The sequence below is a fragment of the Leuciscus leuciscus genome (assembly GCF_965113295.1).
Source record: "Leuciscus leuciscus genome assembly, chromosome: 18".
Taxonomy (NCBI): Eukaryota; Metazoa; Chordata; class Actinopteri; order Cypriniformes; family Leuciscidae; genus Leuciscus; species Leuciscus leuciscus.
This window is the reverse complement of record NC_138742.1, coordinates 38,869,874-38,896,712: the sequence shown is the minus strand read 5'-3', so window position 1 is coordinate 38,896,712 and position 26,839 is coordinate 38,869,874. Positions and strand designations below refer to the sequence as shown.

Here is a 26,839-nt window from a genome sequence, read left to right as displayed (position 1 = left end):
CTTTGCCTCTTCTCGCGCTGGATCTCTTTTTGGCAAGTTTCATGACCGATCCCTAGCGTCTCAGTTCTAGCGGCACGTGAACAGATCATCTCTGCTAGCTAATAGTAAATAAACACGAATGAACAATGTTGAAAGATACAGTACAACTTACCGAAATGTATATTCCTCGTACATAATATCGACCAATTAGTGTTTTTCATCAGCATGAAGAGGTCAATAACACAGCTGGAGAACAATTATGTCACATTTACCTCAGAAAAGCCAATTAATGAACATAATATAGGCTATAGCATGTTAGTTGGCTAGAAAAAAGAGCTATAGAGAGTATTTTGCTAAATATGTGTACTATATTACATATGTATTATATTTTTACTTGCATCATTAAATAAAGTTGTTATTATAATAAAACACGCATTATATTTAATTTGAGTTATTTTTAATCTTAAATAATACTGCCAGCTGATAGGGCTGTATGTTTACAGCATTAGGTGAGTTTTTTTTTTTTCTTGAGAAAAATTAACGCCTATCTTGTGTACCTAATATTTATCCAAATGAGTCAATATTAAATCAAATCACAAGAATTGAATTGAAATTGTGAAATTTGTGTTAAGCAATAATAAAACACCGTAGCTTACCAGAAATTGTACCAAGTAAACATTGTAACACGTTGTCACTAAACCTAATACAATTCTGTTTAGTTACTAAAATGTTTTGACAATCACAATACACTTATTGTGATGCAAGATTTTTTTTTACATCCCCCCAATCCAACCGCAGGGGCACTAATACGATCACTTATGCTACGTGTAAAAAAACGATGACTCATTGCTCTTTGATATTACTGCGCTTCAGACTCAAATATCGAGCGGAAGTTTACACGCGGTTGTGAGGTATCTGGAAAAATAGTTCCACTATAGCAAATAACACGGATTGAAATCATACATATATTATGAACATAAAATGATATATTTGTTTTTAATCATCAACGAACACCACTAACCACTCGTTGAGTTGCACAGTTTTGGAAACGAGCGTTAAGGGTTGTTTTAAGGACATGTTTGTGCATGCCCGTAGCCAGCCACTCTGAAGCAGTCAAAGGCGATTCTAGACGAGTCAGAAAGTCGAGACAGGACCCATCGTCAACATTTCTGTGTCCACCACTCTAGTTCATCCAAAACAAACCAGAAAAGAGACTCAAAGTGCTAAATACCGGAATTATCCTTTAAGTTTTCATTGTCTCAACTAGTCTGTAAGTTGACTTAACTAGAGTATGTCACATCAATTTAAAAACATATGCTGAACCATTAAGGTATAACCCAGCTAACAAAAAAAGGTCCCCAGAACGTCCCCTAAATGGCCTGTGCGAACGTCCCCCCGAACGTCCCCATGTGGAGTCTGCTTGATGTCCCGCGGACGTTCGCAAAGAAATAATTTCATATGGAGGATATTTCGATCCTCCAATATTTAAAATATAATTTGTCACAATACACAAAGTAATGTTGAAATAGCTGCACCAAATTCATTTTGTGTGTGTGTGTGTGAGAAAGACTGTAATATGAATGAATGCCAAAATACAGAGTGGGAAATTCGTGGCGTGAAAAATAACGCGCTTTCATGTTCACTCTCGTGTTCAAGTTCTTTGCGCCTAAATCAGAGAGTCTAATCACCATACAGGCAAAGCAGCGTAAACGCGTGAGTACGATAACAACGAGCTGGCAAATATTTATGGAATTTAATGTAAAACTGTGTGAGTGGTGCGGCAGGATTATCAGAATCCTCCGGTGTTCGAGCTGGTTGAAACGTTGTTGTACAGCTGTCTAGTTTCACTACTTAAATGTCAAACTCGTTTAAAAGACTGTGGTCAGTTATGTTTAGTTTACTGTGGGAGATTATGTAACTATAGCAACCGCTTCACCATCACCGTGTTTTTTCCAAAAGCTATAGTGAAATGCTTAATATTCAAGCTGTGTCTATACAAATCGCAAAATTATACTGTGCTCTAAAAGCGTAACACGTTACTCTCTTATGAATGCTTCTGCGTGTGTAGCAGAAGAGAGTAGTCAAGTTTTGGGATGTACGTCGTAACTGCATCTTTAATGGACAGCTCTGTTGCTTAGATAAGTCCATCTTGTCACCGTTTAAACTGGCCTGGTAATCATCTTATTACAGTTAGGCTAACATTATCTAAATTGTAGTTTCTCACCAAATCTCTTGATATGCGTTCATTAAAATGTCTCTTACCATGAAATAATGTTATGGTTATATTGTTCATCCTATTTAGGATGGATAGTAAAGTATAGTACCAAAGAAAGTAAAGTTCAGTTGCCTAAACCTTTACAGTAACAGTATTACAACATTTTCACGACTAGCCTGTCTCTAACTAACTAACTAACTGTCTCGACAATACATTTTAAAATGAATTGCATGCCATTTAGCAACACCAGTTATACAGCTTTTATTTATAAATTCTAATGTAGATCTAGCTCACTGCAATTAAGTGTCTCAGGCAGCCACCAAGCTAACACAGTGAGTAACTTAAAGGGTTAGTTCACCCAAAAATGAAAATGCTGTCAGTAATTACTCTCCCTCATGTTGTTCCAACCCCATAAGACCTTCGTTCATCTTCAGAGCACAAATGAAGATATTTTTGATTAAATCTGAGAGCTGGATCACTCCTCCATAGATTTCTAAGACATTATAACTTGCTGGCCCAGAAAAGTTATTAAAGAGATCGTTAATATAGTCCAAGTGACTTCAGTGGCTCAATCTCAAGAGACGAGAATACTTTTTGTGCGCAAAAAGTAAACAAAAATAACTACTTTATTCCACTACTCATTTCCTTCTCTCTGGGCCTCGAGTTAGTTCACGTAGTATAACTGCGCAGCGCTCCTGTGTTGTACGCAAGCGGCAACCTCCCCGTCTCTCTCTTGAAACCAACACGGAAGTGAGTTAAACTGCAATTCATTGACTGGCCGCTTGGGCTGGCTGCAGAAGTGAGTCAAATCTGTATCTCCCCCATGTTAAAATTACCAACTTTACAGCAGAAAAAAACATGTTTACAGCCTGGATCTCTATGTGGCTTTGGTCTATACAGCTAATTTTGCCCTTCATAACAACTGTGAGGGGGGTGCATTTTTTTATAACTCATCCGTTTAGTTGATTAATATTTAAATTTAAGGGTGTGGCTGTGGCCACTTGAGTGACAGGTGGGTTGTCGCCTTCTATACTGTCTATGGTTGTCGCTGATGTCAATGCTAGCCGTTTGTCTGCTGTTACTAGCCGTCACTTCACCTCAGTAAATGTTAGCTGCTGAACTTGCCTTCTCTGCAGTGTTTGTGCTTTTCTTCGGGATTATTTCATACAATTTAATACACCCATTACTTGGGTACAAAGCCCACGGCTTTTGATTCTGTCGTCGTGGTCGAGTATCGTTCGAGAGAACAACCAGAGCTGTATTTCAGTTGTTTTCCTCTGTGAACATGCACTAATGGATGTCTGACAATTTCGTTGCTTTTTGGAGTTTTCAAATTTAAAAACGTCAATAAAGGCTCGTTCGTTCTGCTCTCACGGAACAGATTATAATATGTTTATGCCGTCAGATGAAATCCTGCAGGCGTCGGCGCTTTCTCCGTCCGTGCTATAAATGCACATGAATGAGAGCGGATTTTCTAGCGCATTTACTTGCACTTTAAAGGCAATATATCTATGGTTTAACTCATTTGAGAGGCGGCCAAAATCAGACCAGAATTTAAAATGGACTGAATAAGCTACGAACTTGAGCGATGCCGCGCTGACGGACCATAAGAAAGAGTGACTGACATGTAGCCTATGCACATAAATCACTGTCACACACACACTCTCGAAGAAATATTAGTGCATAATACATTTTCAACTAGCAGAATATTACAGAATCACAATACACAGTCTCACTTGTAGCCATGTCTTTTAACTATTATAATTCGAAGGGCAAAAATAGGAACTTTTAATTGGCTTTACATAATCAGCTAACTCGATCATGTCGAGGCTCGAGCTAGTGATTTCAGATAGCCAGGCTAGGTTCCTCAGCTCCACCAAAGCCCGTTACGCCCCGCCTCTTTGCCCATTTTCTGTTATCCGGGAGTGACGCAAGGCCAAGATGGCGACGGCCGGCTCCGCCTACTTTAGGCTTCAAAAATGCTCTTCAGAAACCTACGGGTGACGTCACGGACACTACGTCCATATTTTTTTACAGTCTATGGTTGTACGTCTGTGTTTTCTGTGGACGGGGTAAAAAAGAGACTGTGTACTTAATAGACTGTTCACACAATACAAGGATTCCCCTCAGATTTGTGTGCTTAAAGGGATAGTTCACCCAAAAATGAAAATTCTGTCATAACTACTCACTCTCATGTCGTTCCAAACCCGTAAGACCTTCGTTCATCCTCGGCAAACAAATTAGGATATTTTTGATGAAATCCGAGAGCTTTCTGACCCTTCTTAGACAGCAACAGTACTACAATGCTCAGGGTCCAGAATGTTAGTACGGACCAATTAATTTGTGTTCCGAAGGTCTTTTGAGTTAAAAGCCGCTTGTCAATGTACCTCTTGAGGGATGTAGGTCCCGTGTGACAAGCCACACACGAAACCAAAAGGTCCCACAAGAGGCGATCGCTGTCCCAAACTTCTGACCAGACCACGTGATCTTAGCCAAAAGGCCGAGAAGCGATGCCGCAATGACGCCGAGGCGGGGGAGCCGGCAAAGGCCACGCCCACCTGGGCCGCGGCGAGAGGGCCTAAGGTCGCCAACAAACAAGCTCACCGAAAATGGATCACAACAGAGTGCACAACACGACACTTTGGAGCGCAACCTGGGATGTTGGATCATCATCGTTCAAAAGCACGGAATGGCTCGTAACTCCTAAACCGTCCGTCGCAGACCCAAGTGTCTTACATCACCGGAATCCTTGGCTCGGGCCGAACGAGACGCACGCCTCGGATTGGATGGTCGCGCGGCGAGATTTTCGGGTATTTTGGATTTTCCGAAAAACCTACTTTTGCACAGTAGTCCTGGGTCGTTTGCCCAATCTGACCCAAACCGGTGCAGAAAGATTCTCTGGAGTCTGACTGCCAACAGTGACCGGAAAAAAAGTCGGGATTTCGATTCACGTTGGCGACGGGACGCCAAAACGTTGGCAGTGGGCGAGGCGGGCTTTACTTGAATGGCTATAACTCTCCCGACGGCAGAGAGACAATTACACCCAAGTGGGTACACCTGTGTACGGGCTCAGCCTGTGGTCACGTGAAAAGGGATGTGGCGACTGGCCACTTGGTGGCGCTGTAAACAGAAAAAAACAACAACTTGAACACGGCCATAGACGACTGTGCATCACGTGATTTTTCACACGTGCACAAGGTATTCATACCACATGATAGAACTCCTCATTCTGAACAACTTTGGACCACTGCTGTCAATCAAAGCGTTCGTTAAATATTGGAGATTATGTGAAGAATGAAAAACAAACAAAAAACAAGCCTCCTTTCGCAGATTGGTCCCAGGTTGTTTTCTATCTCTCGATCAACCACTGCAGCTCCATTCTCTGGACTTCCTAGGTTTCAACCACCATCAGAAGAAGAGGAAGAAAAAAAAAAAAATGAGTGGAGCTTTAACAATCTGCTCTTTTAACCAGTGTGTGTGTGTCCAGGGGAGAGCGCGAACGCAGTCCCCCACTACTATAAATTATGCAGTCGAGATTCCCACATTTGGGGAATTCGCAGGGGTCAGCACAACCGGAGTGCAATGGCCGAGCCTCGCCCTGGGTGAACCACCTTCCTGATCATGGTGTCTCCCCTGCCAGGTAAGTATGAATTCCCAGGCCTCCAGTCAGAGGCACCCTGTCCCTCTTAGCAATCCTCACCAACGGTTAGTAAAAGACTCCAAGAGATAAGAGAGACACCAAAAATGTGCAGTGACGGGCTTCTTTTTTTGTTTTCCTTTTCTTTTTTGCATGCTCCGGATCCGGCTCCATGAGCCAAAGATCCATTTAATACGCAGTCCCCGGATAGTGGACGAATCAGATACTAAACTGATAAGAACAGAGTTTATCATTTTTTTATTTTGGATTTTTCTTTTTTCTTTTTTACACCACCATTACCAGCATTGGATATGATCACCTACGACACCCATACACAGCAATATACACTACTTCCATGAACATCTGCTGTCACACAAGACTGAAACATTTCTTTCATTGAGCACTTTAGAGGGGGTGCACCGTTCCCAGAAGTACTGCAATCCCGGGTCGATGCGTGGAGTGGACGGAGCAAGCCCCTATTCCCTCTCCCAGTTCCAAAAATCAATTTAATATATGGTGCCCGGGTAGGGCACGTATCAGATATTAAACTGATAAGAACAGATTTTTCTTTCGAAAAAAGTTTATTGGCACATTTTCATTCTTTACATATCCTCATTTTTCTTTTAAAAATTACACATGTCTTTAAAACAAAAATGACACAATTAAGGGTTTAAAACTCAGTATTGGGTGGTGTGTCGTGTAAAAGTCCATGTGTGTAAAATGTTGGTTTAAAAGAAGGTAAAATGAATGAAAATAAATAGCAAAAAATTATGTAAAACAATAAAACATGCCAACTAAAACATCTTCTCTTGTACAGGATCGCGGGTGAGTCCCTATCAAGATTTTCCATTCACTCCAGGTCTCCAGAACAGGCTCCGGACCTCCCGCTTCCGGTGCCCAGCGGAGATCCCCTCCCTCCGGCCCGCTGTTCCCGTAGCCGGTGTGGTGAGGGTGCATCTACGGGCGGCCAGGTACGGTGGTGGCCGGGACCTTTCCGTGCGACCCCAGCCCCCCCATCCGAATGATGACGTCCGGCGCCTCCTGCAGCGTTGATCTTATGAGTTGCTCGCACGCGTGGAGGGGCACCGTAACGCGTTTCCCCACCAGCAGGTTTCTGGTGGTCCAGATGGCATCCTTGATATGGTTGAGGGTGAGCCAGAGCGAGGCAAATTGTTTTGATGTGAGCTCCTTCAAGCCCTGACCCACCCCCAGGATGGCGAGCTTGTAGTCCATCTGGACCCCACCCGCTGGCAGGCACGGGAAAACCAGGGGGCTGGTCCTGGCCCACAGGTCCCGCGCAGCACGGCACTCCCAGAGCAGATGGTAGACGGTCTCCGGGGAACCACATCCGGACCGTGGGCAGATGGAGTTTTTGGCCATGCCTCTGGAGTGCATGACCGCCCTGACCGGGAGAATCTCATGAGCCACCATCCACGATAAGTCCTTATGCCTGTTCTGGAGAGCTGGGTGGGCTGCGTTCCTCCAAACGTCTTTGGCCTCACCTAGTGTGAGGCCTGGAACCGGACTCACCAATTCCCGATCCTGCACAAGAGAGATAAGAGACTTGTGGTTAGTTAAAATGGTGGCATCACAACCCATTTAGTCCCCAAAACCCAAGTCTTTGCCTGACTTTCCCTAACAAGTCAGTCCAGTTTCCTTGTCCTCCACCCAAATTTTCAAATTATTGACAGAGAGGAGGAGACAAGGAAACTAGTCCTCGCCTTGTTCGGAAACGTCCCCACGGCCAAAGACTTGGGTCCTCTGGACTACTCCTATTGACGTTGTCGCCCTAGGCCACCGTTAACTAACCACAAGTCTCTTATCTCTTCTGTAGCAGGATAGGGAAATGGTCGAGTCGGCTAAAAGGGTCACACTAGGTGCCAATATATAAAACACAGGTCGCCGTCAGTCCACCAGTTCCTGGGATGTCTAGTCCTTTAATCCATTTATCCCTTCTCAAGATTTGTGCCAGTGGCTCAATACAAGCCACATACAGAAGGGGAGATAAAGGACACCCCTGACGGACGCCGCTGTAGAGTTTTACAGCTTTGGATAAATGCCCATTAACCAAAATTCTGCTAGACAGATCGTTGTACAGCAATCCCACCCAGGCTATAAACCTCCCAGGATAACCCATTTTTCCCAGTACCTGAAGCAGGTACTGGTGCGAGACACGGTCAAAGGCTTTTTCGAAATCTAAATTTAGGACTACTAGCCGAATGTTTCTGTCTCTCGCATAACAGATGGCGTCTCTGATCAGTACCAGGCTGTCCGTGATCTTCCTGCCGGGCACAGCGCATGCTTGATCCAGGTGGATTACGTCCTCTAAAACAGTCGACATACGTATAGCTAAAATCTTACTAAAAAGTTTACAATCAAAATTTAAAAGAGTGATTGGTCGCCAGTTTCTCAAGTCAGTCTTGTCTCCTTGTTTGTGTAGTAAAGTGACTATCCCTACTCTAAAGCTGTCCGGAAGTCTGTCAAGAGTCTCAAATTCTTTAAAAACTGTCAATAAGTCGTGTGCTAAAATGTCCCAGAAAGTCAGATAAAACTCAAAGGGGAGTCCATCCATGCCTGGGGACTTCCCCTTTTTAAAATCTTTTAATGCTTTGTGCATTTCTAAAAGAGTAAAATCTTGGGATAAAAGCACGTCTGGACTCTTAACTTTTTTTTCTAAAAACCCTAAAACTTCCTCTAAGATGCCATCGTGAACCTCTTTTGGGCTATATAAATTATCATAAAAACTTTCAATTTCCCCCAAAATCTGCTCTGTGGTATTTACTTCCCCCCCCTGTAAAAGTTTTTAAAGTATTGATAGCCCTTCCCCGAGATATAGTTTTTTTGAAAAAATATCTTGTACACTTCTCTCCTTCTTCTAACTCCCTTTCTCTACATTTTAAAATGACACCTTTACTCTTAGTTTCAGCCAAGTCTGACATTTCTTTTTTTACTTCTTTAATTTCTTCTGTAAAATCCAATCCACTGTTTAAAAGGTTAAAATATCTCTGCAGTCTTTTTTGCAGCCCCATCATGCGTCGTTTTTCTTTATTCTTTCTTTGTTTTCCAAATTGTTTAAAAAACTGTCCTGTCCTTTGTTTTACCATTTCCAGAGAAGCTCGTCCATGCCTTTGTCTCCTCCAGGCTGGATTACTGTAACGCACTCCTGTTGGGAATCCCTGGCAAGAGCCTCCAAAAGCTCCAGTTTGTGCAGAATAGTGCTGCCAGGGTCCTAATGAGGGTGCGGAAACATGAGCACATTACCCCTATCCTAAAATCCCTTCACTGGCTCCCTGTTCACCTCCGCATAGAATATAAGATCCTTCTGCACACCCATCACTGTCTGCACGGTGCAGCACCCACATACCTCACTGATCTCCTTTCCCCACACACCTCCACCCGGACCAGAGCAGGCGAACGGCACCTCTTGGTTACACCTAGGACACGGCTCAAGACTATGGGCGACAGGGCTTTTAAAGCATCCGCTCCTCGTCTGTGGAATGCCCTTCCAGAAAAACTCAGAGCTCCTAAGACCACGGATGTTTTTAAAAAAGAACTGAAAACCTTCCTTTTCAGAAAAGCGTATTCTTAAGTATTTTTAAGTGTTTGTGTATTTGTTTTAATTATTTTTATCTGTTTGAGCCTTGTAGCACTTTGAGATTTGATGTCAAATGTATAGTGCATTATAAATAAAATTCATCATCATCATCATTTCCCACCACTGTGCTCGTGAGTCATAAAAGTCCTGGAGGGTCTGCCATTGGCTGAACTGCTCCCTATACTCGCTAATTACTTCCTCATCTTCTAATAGGGAGCAGTTCAGTTTCCACAGCCCTCCCCCTACAGTCACACCTGTGGGTAGTGAAAGAGTGCAGGACAGCATCATGTGATCAGAGAAGAAGAGGGGGGTCAATGTAGCATCGGTCGGCGGGCAGTCCCTTGTAAAAACATAGTCAATTCGAGAGGCTCTGGCACCGTCACCACTGAACCAGGTGAAGCCCTCCTCTCTTTGATGCATTGTTTTAAAGCAGTCAACTAACTTAAAATCTTTGACTATATTTTGCAATAAAACCGATGTCTTGTCGACCTTAAAATCCTCTCCTACCCTCTTTCTGTCCTTTCTTGATAAAACACAATTAAAATCCCCTGCTACCACTAGGGGAGCCCTACCTAGCATGTGGGGCTGCAGGTCTTCTAAAAGCTCATACCTGTTGTTTTTTCCTGTAAAACCATACACATTTAAAATGTTAAAATCATTACCTAAAAAAGTCAGATTAGCTAAAATTGCCGACCCATCCCTCACCACAGTGCTGCCCTTCACCAAAACATTGGGATTTTTAATTAAAATAGCAACACCGTCATTTTTGTTAAAATTGGACCCACTCCAGATGGAAGGTCCTGGGGTCCAAATCTCCTCCCACTTCCTGTAATTTGTTAAAAAAGGCAGACCACATTCTTGCAATAAAAACACATCTGACTTAAAAGATTTTAAAAGGGATAACACGCTCTGTGCTCGTATATTACTCTTCACACTTCTCACATTGATTGTGGAGATAGTGAGAGCCATGAGCAGTGTGGTTAAAAAGGTGTGAGACATTTAAAAGAAAACCATGGGACTACAGAGATATAATTAAAATCATGTTACATCTTGTTGCACTTGCCTTTCCTTTTGCCCAGAAAACCTGAACCTCAAGGGGGAAAGAGCTTGACGCCTCAGGGCTCGCAGAGAGGACCTCTTGCGACTCCTTTGGCGATGATGTTCTTAGCTTGAAATGCAGAAAAGAGACTTAATTTGGAGATTCTGCGGGCCACATACGGTCTAGATCTTCCATGGGGGAACTATCTAGCCGATGCGCTACCCGCAGCTTTTTCTCCTCTGTTTGAACCAGAGGAGATCTCGCAGTTCTTTTCTGCACTTGAGCATTAGGGAGCGAACAGTCTGTTTCACTCCCACTAGTGGACACACTAACCTCAGACACGGTTACTAGGGAGGAAGCTATTTCCTCCTCTACATCCTCCATACTGTCTTCTTTTTCATTTTGAGGATTGGCTTCCTCCCCCTCACCAACTGCCAGAATTGACTCCGCCCCTGTGGCCGCCCCACTTCCTCCTTCCTGTCCAATCCCTGAGGCTGGCTGGGGGTTTGAATTTCCCGCCAAAACCTCAGGGCCTGCCTCCTCAATTGTTTGTTCTTTTGGTGGGGCGGCCATTTTGTTGCCTTTTAACTTGTTGGCAAAACTTTTAGGGCAGTCTCTGTAGAGATGGGATGATTCTCCACAGAGGTTGCACTTTCTGCCATTTTGGCACTCCTCAAAAATATGCCCAATTTCTCTGCACTTCCTACACACTACTTCTTGGCATGCCTCGGCGAGATGTCCAAGTTTGCCACACTTGCGGCATAGCTTGGACATCCCTTGGTAATGGATGTAGCCTCTATTTTCTCCCAACACAATCATTGAAGGTATTTGACTCAGGCCATGGTAGCTGTTGGGATCTGCCCATTGTTTTATGGGCACTCTCCACGCACAGCTCCAGATACCGTCTTCATCTAAAACCTTGACTGGTTGTCCACGAATAGAGCAATATCTTGCCAACCATACAGCAATGTCATCTCCACTTACTGTTTCATTAAACATCCTGACAATCACAACCTTCAGTGAATTATCAGTCAGTTTTTCCACAGTGAACATGGAGAAATTGGCTTTACACATTTCAAACCGAGTCCAAAAAGTACTTAGCAAGGAAGCCGAAGCAAAGCTTACATCAAAACCATGATTCAGGGGCAGAGTCAACAGGCAGTTTATGTCCACAACTTTAAAACCAAGAATCTGTTGGATGCACTTCCTAGAAAAGTCCAGTCTGGACATGGCCAGGAGAGTGCCATCCTCTTTTGCTTTGAATTTAAAACGCACGCTGTGGTGCCTCCTCACGCCGGCACGAGCAGCCGACATTTTGGAGGCACCACCAGCCTACTGCGGCTAAAACCCAACAATAAATATACAATAAATTAATTAATTAAAACCTGCTTACCTTAAAACAAGATTCCTCGCAGAAACGAGTCGTCACTTAAAAGCCGCTTGTCAATGTACCTCCTGAAGGATGTGGGTCCCGTGTGACAAGCAACACACGAAACCAAAGGGTCCCACAAGAGGCGATCGCTGTCACGAACTTCTAACCAGACCACTTGATCTTAGCCAAAAGGCCGAGAAGCGATGCCGCAATGACACCGAGGCGGGGGAGCCGGCAAAGGCCACGCCCACCTGGGCCGCGGCGAGAGGGCCTAAGGTCGCCAACAAACAAGCTCACCGAAAATGGATCACAACAGAGTGCACAACACGACACTTTGGAGCGCAACCTGGGATGTTGGATCATCATCGTTCAAAAGCACGGAATGGCTCGTAACTCCTAAACCGTCCGTCGCAGACCCAAGTGTCTTACATAAACCGGAATCCTTGGCTCGGGACGAAAGAGACGCACGCCTCGGATTGGATGGTCGCGCTGGCGAGATTTCCGGGTATTTTGGATTTTCCGAAAAACCTACTTTTGCACAGTAGTCCTGGGTCGTTTGCCCAATCTGACCCAAACCGGTGCAGAAAGATTCTCTGGAGTCTGACTGCCAACAGTGACCGGAAAAATTCATCATCCTTTTGCTTAATCAATGTCACTAATGTGAAAGGAATTTTTCCGCTGCCCAAGATTTCTTGGATTTCTTTTCGAAACACATCTAATTGCTTGCCAAAGACCCAGGGGTCGCCCCTGGTCATCAACCCACAAATTTATCCATTGGGCTGTGTTTACTGAAGCTGGCAAGCGTTCCCATCTGTCTCTTGGGATTTTAGCTTTCACAATGGTGTGTATGTCTTTTAATGTCATTTGATGTGCTTCAACCAGAGAGTCTAATTCTCTCCAAAACTCTGTGTTTGGATCTTGTCTCTTCAGAGGAGGCAAGGCTGTGAGAATGGCTTGACGTTCTCCTGGTGTGAATGGTCTCTCTTCTGTCATCATTTCAGATTGTAAGTCTTCCCTTTTAACAACAGGTGAAGAAAATTCAGGACCGATCTTGTCAACTGTGATCATGTCACGGCTGGTGTAATGCAAAAAGGTGTGAGGACTCAAGTGCTGGAGAATGGTGTTTATTACAAAAGAAAACAAACACAAAACAAAACCCACGAGGGGGAAAACATAACTAATAAATACAAAACAAAAACAGAACATGAACATACTGAGAATCACGGGGAACGGGAAACATTAGACAACGTACCGACCCAGACTGCAAACAAGAGGGGACTTATAAAGGGAAACTAATCAGGAGGGAACAGGTGGATTAACTCAAACAATAATCAGATAACAAGGGGGAGGGATCAGACAATGATACAAGCACATGTCCCAAAATAACAAAACACCCATGTGCAGCACAAGACAGGACAGGCATGTGACATTACCCCCTCCCTACGGAGCGGCTACCAGACGCTCCATAAGACCAGGGCGGGACGGGAGGGACAGACCAGGGCGGGACGGGAGGGGAGGGACAGACCAGGGCGGGACGGGAGGAACAGGAAGGACAGACCAGGGTGGGGCAGGGGAAATGGACAGTTCGGGAGGCCAGGGCGGACCACAGAGTTCGAGAGGCCAGGGAGGACCACAGAGTTCGGGAGGCCAGGGCGGAAATGTCAGTCCATCTGGCGGCCAGGGCGAAGACTTTCCCTCGGGCGGCCAGGGCGGAGACTTTCCCTCGGACGGCCAGGGCGGAGACGACCCTTCAAGTGGCCAGGGTGGAGACAACCCTTCAGGCGGCCATGGCGGAGACTCTCCCTCGGGCGGCCAGGGCGGAAAAGATCGTGCAGGCAGCCAGGGCTGAGACGACCCGTCGGGCGGCCATGGCGGAGACGACCCCTCGGGCGGCCATGGCGGAGACGACCTTTCGGGTGGCCACGGCGGAGACGACCTTTCGGGTGGCCACGGCGGAGACGACCTTTCGGGTGGCCATGGCGGAGACGACCCCTCGGGCGGCCAAGGAACAGGCACCGGCTCAGGAACAGACACCACCGGCTCAGGAACAGACACCACCGGCTCGTGGCGGCCATCTTGTCCGAAGACACAGGCTCGGCGGCGGCCATCCTGTCCGAAGACACAGGCTCGGCAGATGTGACGTGAACAGTCTCTGGATCGGCAGACGTGACGGTGAACAGTCTCTGGATCGGCAGACGTGACGTGAACAGTCTCTGGATCGGCAGACGTGAACGGTCCTTGGGGTGGCGCCGGCAGGACGACCCGCTTGGGGCGGGCCGGCAGAGCAGGACGCCTGGGCGGCGCGGGCAGAGCAGGACGCCTGGGCGGTGCGTCAGTGACGGCAGTCACCTCCGGGATGGTCTCCGTGTTAGGAGCCACTGGACAATCAGCTAAAGAGGCCATTTTCCTCCTCCTCCATCTCCGACCACCGGAGTCGAGACCACCGAACCCGGGACCACCAGAACTGGGACCACCGGAACTGGGACCACTGGAACTGGGAACACCGGACTCTGGACCACCGGAACTGGGACCACTGGACCCGGGACCACCAGCACTGGGACCACCGGCACTGGGACCACCGGGACTCGGGACCACCGGACTCGGGACCACCGGACTCGTCGTTGAGGAGGCCTTTCCTTTCTTCCTCCGTCTCCGGACTACCGGACTCAGGACCCACCGGCACTGGGACCACCGGCACTGGGACCACCTCCCTGGCAATTCTCTCCCGATGGCGAATGAGGACCCTCCACCATCGCCTCAAAACTGACCCAATCGAAAGCTCTTCGGATCAGCCAGTCCATCGGCTCGTCAAGCGCATTATTAAATAAATCCTTACGAGCTTCATCGCTAAGGTTCAACCCCTCAGCTGCTCTACTGAACCTCCGGCTGAACTCTCTCACCTCCATCCCCTGCTGACGGAGGGGAGACTAGCTCCTTAAATTGGAGGATCCGCTCCCATTGCGCACAGGAGACTGGTTGCGCACCTCTTCTCCGCTGAGTCCTCATGTGGTCGGTACGTTATGTCACGGCTGGTGTAATGCCAAAAGTGTGAGGACTCAAGTGCTGCAGAATGGTGTTTATTACAAAACAAAACAAACACAAAACAAAACCCACGAGGGGGAAAACATAACTAATAAATACAAAACAAAAACAGAACAGAACATACTGAGAATCACGGGAACAGGAAACATTAGACAACGTACCGACCCAGACTGCAAACAAGAGGGGACTTATAAAGGGAAACTAATCAGGAGGGAACAGGTGGATGAACTCAAACAATAATCAGATAACAAGGGGGAGGGATCAGACAATGATACAAGCACATGTCCCAAAATAACAAAACACCCATGTGCAGCACAAGACAGGACAGGCATGTGACAGATCATGTCGTCATCTCTTGTCTCATCACCCCAGTCAGATCCATAATTACGAGCTGGTGTACATCGCAGCATGTCTCTGTTTGGCTGGGCTGATTTAGATCTTGTTATTATTGGAGCTGCTTGTGCAGATGCAATATACATTTTGTCAATTGGACCTCCATTTGATCCTAAAGCTTGAGACTGTGTCAGAGGTTTAGATGAACTCGTATATTGTTCAGGCAAAGCTGGATAAATTGGTTTGTAAGGAGGAGGCGTTACTGTGGTTGCGGATTTCACTGGTGGTTGTGAATATTTTCTTTTAGCTTCAGTTATTATATATGTCCAATCTGAATCAAATGAATCATCACTGGTTATATTTTCTCCATCTGAACATTTAATAGACATGATTTTGTTCAACTTGTTAAATGCTTCAATTTGAGGCTTCATTGCTTCAGCAAGTGGAACTGGACCACCATTTATATCGCAACAAATTCCACCTTGTTTCACAATCCAATGAGCTGCCAAAATTGGGAATGCTTTTGATTTCATCTTGTCTTTTTGAGACTCGAACCAGTGTAACTGTGCATCCATAATTGCATTTATGTCAAGTCCTTTTCTCAAAAGCTTAGCTTGTTTCTTTCTCTTTCTTTCCAGGTACCAAGCAGATATTGTTCTGCTATTACAGTCACTTTCTGCCATTTTGCTAAGTATTTGTTACTTTGTGCTATCAGAACAGCAGGGATGTGTGTGTGTTCTCAGAACTGCCCTGCTTCTCTCCCCCTCTCTTTCCAAACTACAGTATACAGTATGTGTGTGTGAAGGTATGGAGCAAATTCCGAAGGGAGGGGCTTCTTCACTCTCCAACTATATGTATGTGTGTGTTTAGAGTGAACTCTCAGATGAGCTACTGCTACCCCTGCCTCTCTCTCACAGAACAAAAGAAAAAATGTAAGAAAAGTTAACTCCAATGTTTTTCAGTATTCCTTTCTTGTTTCTTTTTTTTTTTTTTTTTTTTTTAGTTAACTCAGATGCATTTCTTCCCTATTTCTTTTTCCCTAGTTTATCTTAGATTCATTTCTTTGTTTTTTCCTTTTTCCTTTAAGCTTACTCGGAACAGATATCCTCAAATATTTGAACAGCTTTACGGTCAAAATCAGGATGCACGCGATCCTAGCTAGTTACAACGGCGCCTTTTTATACTTGTACAACAATACAATGTTTTAGAGTTTATTCTGCCATCATTTTTACAGACTCGCCACATTTAACCGCTCCTGTCAATCAAGTCTCGCTGCCTTTTTATACTTGTATTACTCCAGCGTGTTACAATGTTTTTATTCTGCCATTGTTTTTACGGACTCGCCACATTTAACCGCTCCTGTCAATCAAGTCTCGCTGCCTTTTTATACTTGTATTACTCCAGCGTGTTACAATGTTTTAGAGTTTATTCTGCCATTGTTTTTACGGACTCGCCACATTTAACCGCTCCTGTCAATCAAGTATCGCTTGTTTCACTTCCTCGTCTCCTTCTGAGAACGAATCTTCCGTGTGTTGGATATATTTTAGAGATTACTCTGCTATCGTTTTTACAGTCTCATCATATCCCCAACCACCAAACAGTGACAACCAAGCAAAATTTCTTACAGCTAATTATCCCAAATGTTTTGACTAGATGGCCTTTTTTCTAAAAAAGATCCATCTCAGTCCCAGCATATCAAATCATTTTAGAGGTTTACTTTTCAGAGAAACTTAAATAAGCCAAATTAAAGTGAATTTTTTATATTATTATACTATGTCTTATATTCATTGGCAAAACAACTGGTACTTGAAATCACAGTTCTTTTAAGCAGTTTCAGTCACTGTCTCTAATCATCAGGCAGACTTAAAACTATTTTATAAGAATAAAAAAAAAAGTCTTACCTGCAATGATTGAGGCAAATGCCTGGATTGCTATCCTGTTCGTGACGCCAAATTGTAGATTTAAAAATCTTGCTTTCCCCTTGTTTGATTTCATGGAAACAGACATCAGTGATTTTGCCAAGAGATCTCTTATTTATTTATTTATTTATTTTATATAAGACATAGGAGGAAGAGACAATGGACCAAGCGAAGGTCTTGATTCAGCTTCTCAGTCATCTTCTCTGCCTTTCCATCTCTTCCTGATTTTCAGACAAAAGGGCTTGGTTTTTATACAACTAACCAAGGAAAAAACGACATCACCATAGGAACACATAAATTAAGCAGAGGAACATATGGTTTCCATTAACGTTGGAATGTATACCCCCTTATGCTATGCTTGTATAAACACTGAATATACATTTCAGTCTCTGCAGCACACACTCAAAGTCCAAAGTCTCCGAAAGTCTCTCCCACATCTTCACAAAATACAATGATTACAAATGATTATGAATGTATATAAAAAGTATAAAACAGATACATAATACTACTGATTATGAATATTAATAAAAAGTAATAATAATACTAAAAACAATATTAAATGATGAAATTTGAGTCTTCAGTGTGAACAATAAGGAGGTTTCCAATACACGATAACGAGGCATAAACAGCGTACAGAGGAAAGCATACAAGGTAATACATAAAATGCCACAATATACATAGTTAAATGGCATTACCCTTATTTAACACTTCCCGTTATGTGGCCACGCTAAAATAGAGCTTTATTGAACAGAGGCACGGAGTGGAACAGCAGAGGAGACTGGTATGTATTTGGAGAATCAGAACTGGATGATGAACTTAGCTGGACGATAATCTTGATAACTTGATTACAGGAGATGGAAGAGGATTCGGCAGGCTGATGGTAGAAGACAGATGACAGGAGATGGATGACAGATGGCGGATGATCGGAGACGAAGTTCAGGTGAGGAATCTTCGAGGTAGGTAGGAATTGGTAAGTATGTAGCTGTGTCCCAATGTGAAGGCTGCATCCTTCGAAGGCCGTATTTGAAGGCCAATTGAGTCACAGCGGCGCGACGAAACGTCACAGCGGCGCGACGAAGGACGTCCCAATTCAAAGACTGCATCCTTCGAAGGGCGCATTTGAAGGCCGATTGCGTCACCGCGGCGCGACGAAGAACGTCCCAATTCAGTTCTGCATCCTACGCAGGCCGTATTCGAAGGCCAGTTGCGTCATCACAGTGCGACGAAGGCTAAAAGCGATGCCAAATGCACCCTTCTTTCCCCGTGAAAGGAAGGATACAAAAACGGATCCTATTTTGGCAGCTCATTGGATTGTGAAACAAAAATGGCCTATCCTACCCCATAAGCAGAGATGTATAAAGTATTAGAGACCAAGACTTGAGTAAAAGTACAAGTGCTCGATCAAAAAAGTGACTTGAGTAGAAGTTGAAGTGTTCTTTAAGCACAACACTTAAGTAGAAGTACTAAAGTATTCAAAATTTTTTGTACTTAAGTATTGCAAGTAGTTTATTTTAAAATGTACTACTCAAGTACTGAAAGTAAAAGTACAAGTATTGTGTGATGAAGCTATTAAAGAAAACAGTCAAAAGTTTGAACATCATATTGTTATATTATTTCAAATGTTTAGGACACTCACAATTAATTTGGTTGAAGTAGCAGTACAAGGACAGGAATGTACAAGAGCACCTTAAAACACCCTAAAATTCTCGGGACAGCAGCATGTGTCCAAATTTTAATCTTAACCGTTCTATTTCATCAGATACGATCTGTAAACAGGGCTTTAAGTGTAAAATACCGAACTTGTCCTTTAACTTTAACAAATATGTCCCTTCCTTGTGTTGCCAGTATGGACTGAAAACACAGTACATCAGAGTATCCAGCGGCGCTCAGAATGATTACATCGGCCCATTTTGGTTATAATTTCAATAAATATTATTCCTCTCTATAGAAATCTGCCGTAAACCTATGAAATCTATCAATATTTGTCAAAATCTGCACATTTTTGAGCTAAAAGCCCTGAGGGACGTTGTTTGGTCAAGCGCTTTCATGATGACAGCACAGGAGTGTTTTTCTGAATGGGAGCGGCTGACACTCATAATTCATTTTAAAGGTATCGACTATTTTTTCTATTACATAACTCCTGACACAAATTAAGACATAACTGTCCCTATAAGAATAAAATAGTGCTCAAATACTGAAACTTAAGTCTTATTTCATTTTAATGATGTAGGCTATAGTTTGTCAAGGTAATAACATTACATCTAATAGTAACTTTAAACTATTTAAACAAAAAACGGTTCAGTGCGTCGGCGTCCTCATGACAGCTAACAGTTACGCACTTCAATCTATATGAATTGTCTTTCACTCTGACAAATGAAAACATGGACTCTGGTCTCCTTCCTCACCCTCACCGCCACGATCACTCGAAGTTGAAGGTGGTGTTCTGGTTCTTCCATCTCGAAACAAATGAACAAACTCAAGTGTTCTCAATGGAGGCAGGCAGCAGAGCGAAAGGCAGAACGGGAGCACGCGCGGTCTTCTTGATCGCTTGATTCGCTGGGCTAGCTTCATCAAACCTGGTGACAGAGCCATCTACCGGCGCTCTGGCAGTGATAATGTGGGTTTGGAATGATTCGTAACATTTTTATAATTGTAACGAGTAACGATGCAGCACATAAAAAATGTATCGGAGTAAAAGTATTAAACTCCTTGAAAATATGTACTGAAGTAAAAGTGGAAGTAGGAGAAAAAAATAATACTCAGGTAAAGTACAGATACAGCCTTTTAGTACTTAAGTACAGTAGTGAAGTAGTTCTACTTCGTTACTATACATCTCTGCCCATAAGTCATTGCGCGCCGGTGACGACAGCATTTTCATTTTAAAAAATGGCTTCCTCGAGTTCGGTGGTTGAGGGAAAATTCACTTTTAAATGTAAGTATTATGTTTTCATTTACTTAAATAAACTAACAAAACCACAGTCAAAAGCCACAAGTTTTTCTTTCTTATAAACTTCATCTTAACTCCTTTGTTACCATTGGGTGGCTTAATTTGTCAGGTGGTTAGATGCAAAACTTGTGCTAATTAGTTTAATAATTTTCCGGGAGGAAGGAGCAGACCGCTCTATTTATTAAATTGCGGTCTGAAAATGACCATTTATTTACCGGGTAAAAAACTCCGCCAGCGTGGCTTGGAGGTAAGACAACACCTAGTTGTAAAATTTGCAGTAGTCTGTCTCACTTGTGTATTATAATAAATATCACTCACCCTAGAAAACCCACAACAATAAGAAAAGCAGTAGTTGATGCAATGGGTTTTCACTTTTATGTGTTTTTGTAGTGCTATCATGCAAGTATGTCTACAAAGGTTTTAACCACATTTGAGTATCCAGAAATATGATTTCTGAAGTATTTTGAATGCATGTCCTTATGTGTCATTTTTCAGTGTTAACAATGCACTAATGTTAAGATTTCATTTGCACCCCTGTGTTATAATTTTTCATAAGTACCCTTTTCTGCTTTTTTAGAGCAATTCTGGAGAAAATGGGTCTGCAGGGGAAGGTAACCCCCATGCAGGCAAAGAAAAAATGGAACAACTTAAAAACAAAATATAAAGTAAGAAAGTTAATACACCAATCTTTGCTGAAATATATTGTGCTGTTGTTGTTAACAAGCCATGGTTAATTTGCTCTACCTTAGGATTGCAAGTGTCCTGGGACAGGAGAGGGAGTGGGTGGGAAACCCACTACTGAAACGTGGCCCTGGTTTGTCCTCATGGATGAGGTGTTGGGGCAGAGGCATTCTACCAATCCCCCTGTCCTCATCGCCTCAATCCCTGAGGACAGACCAGGGTCAAGTTCAGCAGTGGGTGGCCACAGTGAGGAGGAGCCAGCACCAGCACCACCAGCAGCACCAGCAGGAGCACCCGCACCACCACCAGCAGGAGGACCAGCACGGAGAAAGCGGGAATTTGAGGAGATGCTGAACCTCATTAGAGAGGACATGGCTCTGCAAAGGGAGGCAGAGGAGAGGAGAGCTCGAGAGAGCAGGGAGAGGATGGACAGGCTGTTTGCTGTGTTTTAATTGAAAAATGTATTTTTCAATTAACTTACATGAGGTACAAAGGTGTGGTGCACCTCCAGCGCTTGCAGGAAGATGGCCCTGAACCTGGTCTTCATCATCCCAAAAGCCCGCTCTATAATGGAGCGTGCCCTGGAACGATGGAGATTAAAGCGCTGGGCTCCCACATCTTGTACTGGCCTCTTGTAGGGAGTGATGAGGGGGAGTGGGTGTTGGAGACATGGGTACCCTTCGTCTGCGAGGATGAAGTGCCCTGGAGGAGGGTACACTGACCTCCTGTACAGTGGACTGTACCGGAGTACTCGTGCGCAATGCACTGACCTAGGCCAGCCCACGTAGGTGTCAATGAAGCGGCCCTGATGGTCACAAACAGCCTGCAGGATGATGGACGGGAACAGTTTCCTGTTCCTGTATCTCTGACCATCAGGGCCGCTTGGAGGCTTGATGCAGTGTAACAACAATGACTTTGTGTTGGGGAATTAATTAGCTCAAATTAGCGGTAATATTCATCAATGTGAATATGCATCTGTTGCTTCCATAAATTAATTTATTCAAATTAGGGAATAGGTCACAACCTCGGCTTGTATCAGCGATTACACAGTTACTTGTAATAATCACTGATAGAGACGGGTAGAATTTACTCAATTTGGGGGAATTTGAGGTAAAAGTTGAAGACTGTTCATTTATCACACAGATTGGCCGTCCAGCAGACAGAATGTATGATTCATGAACAGAAATCGGGCGTCTTTAACACTGATAGATAACACTTTCTTGTGGCCACAAAGAAGATAATTATCTCCGTGTTTTAGACAATTTTAGGTTTCTTTTAAGAATAACCAATCGTAGAGCTTATAAGGTAAAATCTGCACTCATCAGGGACTCAGAATTTGAAACAAAACAGGCAAACTTAATTCAAATGATTTAACAAAGTTTATTTAAACAAGCTAGCGATTACACAATCATTTAAAATCACGCAGGAGTAAAAATGCATAAACAAAACAAGCAATATAACGATCGTAATACAGAAATACAACAAAATAAAAAGGTTTGAGAGAGAGAGAGAGAGAGGAAACTAATAGTGAAGAATGGAGATAAGAATGATTTTAGGTGTTCGTGTGAGATGTTGAGAGGGTAGCGTTTTGCAAGGAGAGATGGGTTTGCCGACAGCTCCGTGAGCACGTGGCAGTGTGTTTATCTCGGCACACGTGGGTGAGAGTATGTGTGTGCGTGAACGTGTATGTTTGTGTGTGTGAAAGAGAATTTAGAGGGAGAGATAGAAACAGTTTCAGTCATTCACCACAAAACCCCAACGTTTCTTAGTAATATTTAGACAACTTTAAACAGCATTTCCTTCAGATTGCAAATTTAAAAGATCTACGTTACTCTGTTTGGGAGATCGGCCTTCTGTGTGTGTGTGCGTCTGTTTTGGATAAAAGGCACCTGGATCACGTGGCCACAGCGTTCTGGTTGCTATGGCGACTTGAAGCGAGCGAAAGACTCAACAAAGATTATTTTAGCCTTCGTGGGTTGGTTTCAGCAGACTATCAACTTCAGTAATAGTGGTTCTAAGAAAAGACTTGGAAATAAAAGGAAATAAAAGCGAGCGAAGCTTCCTGGAGGGAAGGGGGCGTGTCGTCTGTCTCTCTCTGGCGGATTGCGATGAGAGGAAAGGGGCGCGCAATTTTAAAGGGCTAAACTCACGCCTCCCTCACGTACGTGGGCCAATCGTCTTTAACAACGTATGGGCCCACCTCCTGACGTTTTGAGGTCTATACGCCTTCTTTCCGCGGGGTTTTGAAACGATGAATTCGTCCATAACTTAATAACACTGGTATTTAATAAAACAATGCATTCTCTGATATTTTGTGTTAAAGATTCAGCATCGTTGGGGTTGGTGGAACACGGCAATACCGCGAATGACAGTTCTAATATCTAAAATCAAGGAGGTACATCATTTCTTGTAATTGTGGGCACCACAGGGTGTTTACAAGCCAACAAACTACATAGGCATAATATTTGGGACAAAGGGGGTCAGGCACACATCAAGAAAATACATTTAAAATATTTCATACAAGGATTTGAGTCCCACGTGGTGGACCTGCGTGTGTTTCTGTGTGTGTGTGTGTGTGTGGTGTCAAACAGAGTTCACACCATGCGTTGAACTTTTGGCTTTCCGAGCCGGGGAGGGTGAGGGTGTAAATGTGTGTACGTGCGTTTGAGTCCTTGGATTGATGTATTAGGCACAGACCACATGTTTTGGGTATCTGGTCTCTAAAACACTGTTTTATTGTCGTGAAGAGTTAATTAGTGTCTATGTGTAAATCAGTGTCCGAGAGACTCCCTGGGGGGGGGGGCGCTTTCGGGATCGCTCTCATTGGTCAGCGTCAGGCTCTCCGGCCATAAACAGACGGTCTCTGTTGGTTTAGACGTAAGAGATCATGTAGAGTGAGAGGGAGAATGGTGATTTACACCATTTTTCGGCGCCGTTTGGGCTGCACGTCTTGCGCTGAGCAATCTCAAAACAGCAGAGGTGTCGTAAATGAGAGTGCTTTGGAATGTGACGATAGCTTGAGTCAGAGCGAGACAGGGGTTTTGTAGATCTAGACTGCATTAATTAATTTGATTTAATCACCATGCAACTGGTGATCTGCTCTCCGTTACAGCAGACATGGCAGCCGTCGATTGCTCCTGCAGCTTTCAAGAAAGCTCTTTGTCTGGCCAGCCCTGCAAACTCACGGCAAACTGTCTCCAGGTCTTCTGGGGTGTTGGGGAACCGAATAACCTGGTGGCGGATGGTCACCACCTCCTCAGCGATCCGGTGGACAATGCGGTGGACAGTGGAACGAGGCATGTCAAACACTCCGGAGACGACCCTGTAGGATGTACCACACGCCAGCCAGAAAAAAAATACCAGGGTCTCTATTGTGGAACCCCATCCGTGTTGCCGTTCACTTCTCAACAGGTCCAGCAGCACTCCCTGCTCAACCGAAAATCAGGCAGTGTGTCACGGTCATTAAAAAACCTGTCCAGCACTGGCACTGTCCAGCACTCAGGTCTATCCTGCAGTACAGGGGTCTGGTCTGATTTAGAGAAACAAACAAAAGAGAAATTGTGACAAAGTAATTGTTGGAAGATATAGTAATACTAAAACTACTTTTAGTAAGTATTAATGGCACATTGGGGAAATTTGAGTAGTTATATTTAAAACCTTACTTATGTACAAGTGTCATCTTGCATACTTGTATTTAATTTACTTAAGATATGAAGAGTAAAAGTAAAGTTATGTATTCTGCATAAAAAACCTCCTTGTCAGGGTTTTTAGATATGTTGTTGCATTCATATTACTGCTTGGCTATGTGTATATTGCATTTTAATTCTGAATATGTTGAAGGTTGTTATATTTAAAGTAATTTACTGTTGAGTGGTTTACTATACAACAATGCATCATATTGTAAAATACCATGGTTTTGTAGTGTTGCTGTCCTGTGTGAGAGAGAAAAAACCCCTCATTACTTCACATTTGTATGTGAATACTTAAGGGGGGGTTTGCTATTTCATGCATACTGAGTTTTTTACACTGAAAAAGTTCTGCTTTCTCTCTGTCAGTGAATTCCATTCTGAAACGCGTCCGAAAATGAACTGTAACTCAGCGAATACTCACACAGGCATGAAGCTTGAATTCTCTTCTTTTAAATGAAGTAATTTTTTATAAAAAAACAAATATTCACAGTTTATGTAATATGTATGAAAAGAGAGAGATGTCAGTCGTTCTCATCTAGTAGTTCACTCAAAAATGAAAATTGTGTCATCACTTACTCAACCTCGTGTTGTTCTAAACCTGTATGGGTTTCTCTGTTCTGTTGAACACAAAAGAAGATATTTTGAAGAATGTCGGTAACCAAACAGTTGATGGACCCCATTGACTTCAATAGTATTTTTTTTTTTTTCACTATGGAAGTCAATGGGGTCCATCAACTGTTTGGTTACCGACATTTTTCAAAATATCTTCTTTTGTGTTCAACAGAACAGAGAAACCCATACAGGTTTAGAACAACACGAGGTTGAGTAAGTGATGACACAATTTTCATTTTTGAGTGAACTATCCCTTTAAGTTTTAATGTGACCCCGCCCACGGAGAGCGTGCGCTATTCAAACACAAATTATCTGAGGCATCCATGCAAACCTGTGAACGCCCACATCAGCTGGATAACACACACCGCGAGTTCACTTTCAGACTCATGTAGGCTACTTTACGACGCTGTGAGGAAAATTTACCTCAGAAGTGCTGGAAGTTTCATTTCGAGGATCAACGGATCCCGATGAGGAATAGGTCAGTTCTATATTTGCTTTGTTCTAATCACAAGTGTCTGTACGCAAAAAGACTGTTTAAATATGAATCGCGTTTCTGTGTGTGAATGAATGAATGCATGCACAGATGCGCGCTGTTGTGTAGCTACAGCTGGCAAAAATACTGTTTCGAAATTAATTGCGTTTTTGTGTGTGAATGAATGAACAGCTTTTACCAAACTCTATTGCTATACTGAGATGAGTAAAAATCGACTACAAAAATCGGATAGATTTTAACGTTTTTACTGTAAAATACTGCCACATCAAATAAGCTTGTAATGTTGCCAATTTCTGCTCATATGTTAAATATATATATACTATGTTTTCTCAAAAATAAAGTCATCAACTAAGATGTTATTATAGTGTTTGTTCCAATGTAGGCTATATTCAAACTAATGAATCCTTAACTTTGAATTACGTATGATAAAATGTATACTTTAGTTTTTACAAAGAAAGATTACACTGGAAATATTGTTACAATTTTAATTGTTGTTGTAATTGTATAACCTTTTTAATAAAATAGCAAAAAAAAAAAAATATATATATACAAGGATAGATAGATAAATAGATAGATAGATAGATAAAATCTTAAAAGGTCAATATAAGCCTTCTCTTTAAATAATTTTTATTGTGTTTTATTAGTGACACATTTGGGTAGAGAATATATTCCAAATCTGAAAATACAGTATGAGAACAATTAACTGCACAATTACTATATATATATATATGTATGTATTTTTTTTTTTGGTCCTTGCATTCTTTCTTGTGGCTCAGTCACACACCTGAATGAAAGGCTCATTATATATGCAGCCTCATTATGCGGGTCATTGTCTCCTCAGGTGTGAATCACGCCCACTCGCATATTGCCTTTCCAAACAAAAAGTGTCTTACAAAATTTAAATCAATGTATTGTTTTATGTGAATGATTAGGCAGGATGATTTTCACATCATTTTGAAGAAAAAACTCTAGGCGACAAAATGCATTATTCAGAAGTCTTGTGGACACATATTTAGTATGTGTTTTGTGGCCTTATTTCAGAAATTTTCATTTTTAGTTTTTTCCATAACCATGCATAAACATTATTTTCTCAAAAATACAAACATGTATTATGTATATGTTGCTCACATATTATGGTAGCCCTGTTTGTGCTAAATAGAGTGTAATTATACCTTTGCCATTAATATGTTTATAAGCAACTGAAAAAAGCACAAATGTAAGGGCATGTCAGAACATCTCAAGGACCCCAAAAACACCTTAGGCTGCGTTCACACTGCAGGGCTTAA

The 26,839-nt window shown here is 43.1% G+C and overlaps 1 long non-coding RNA gene across 1 annotated transcript in view; it reads left to right on the top strand.

The window, feature by feature from the left end:
- The window catches only part of LOC309480406, a 75,487-nt gene extending 52,851 nt beyond the window's left edge, over nucleotides 1-22,636 (top strand). The window contains exon 2 of the long non-coding RNA XR_014199635.1: nucleotides 21,659-22,636. This is a non-coding gene — a long non-coding RNA (uncharacterized lncRNA). The remainder of the gene's footprint in view (nucleotides 1-21,658) is intronic.
- Nucleotides 22,637-26,839: the final 4,203 nt, after the last annotated feature.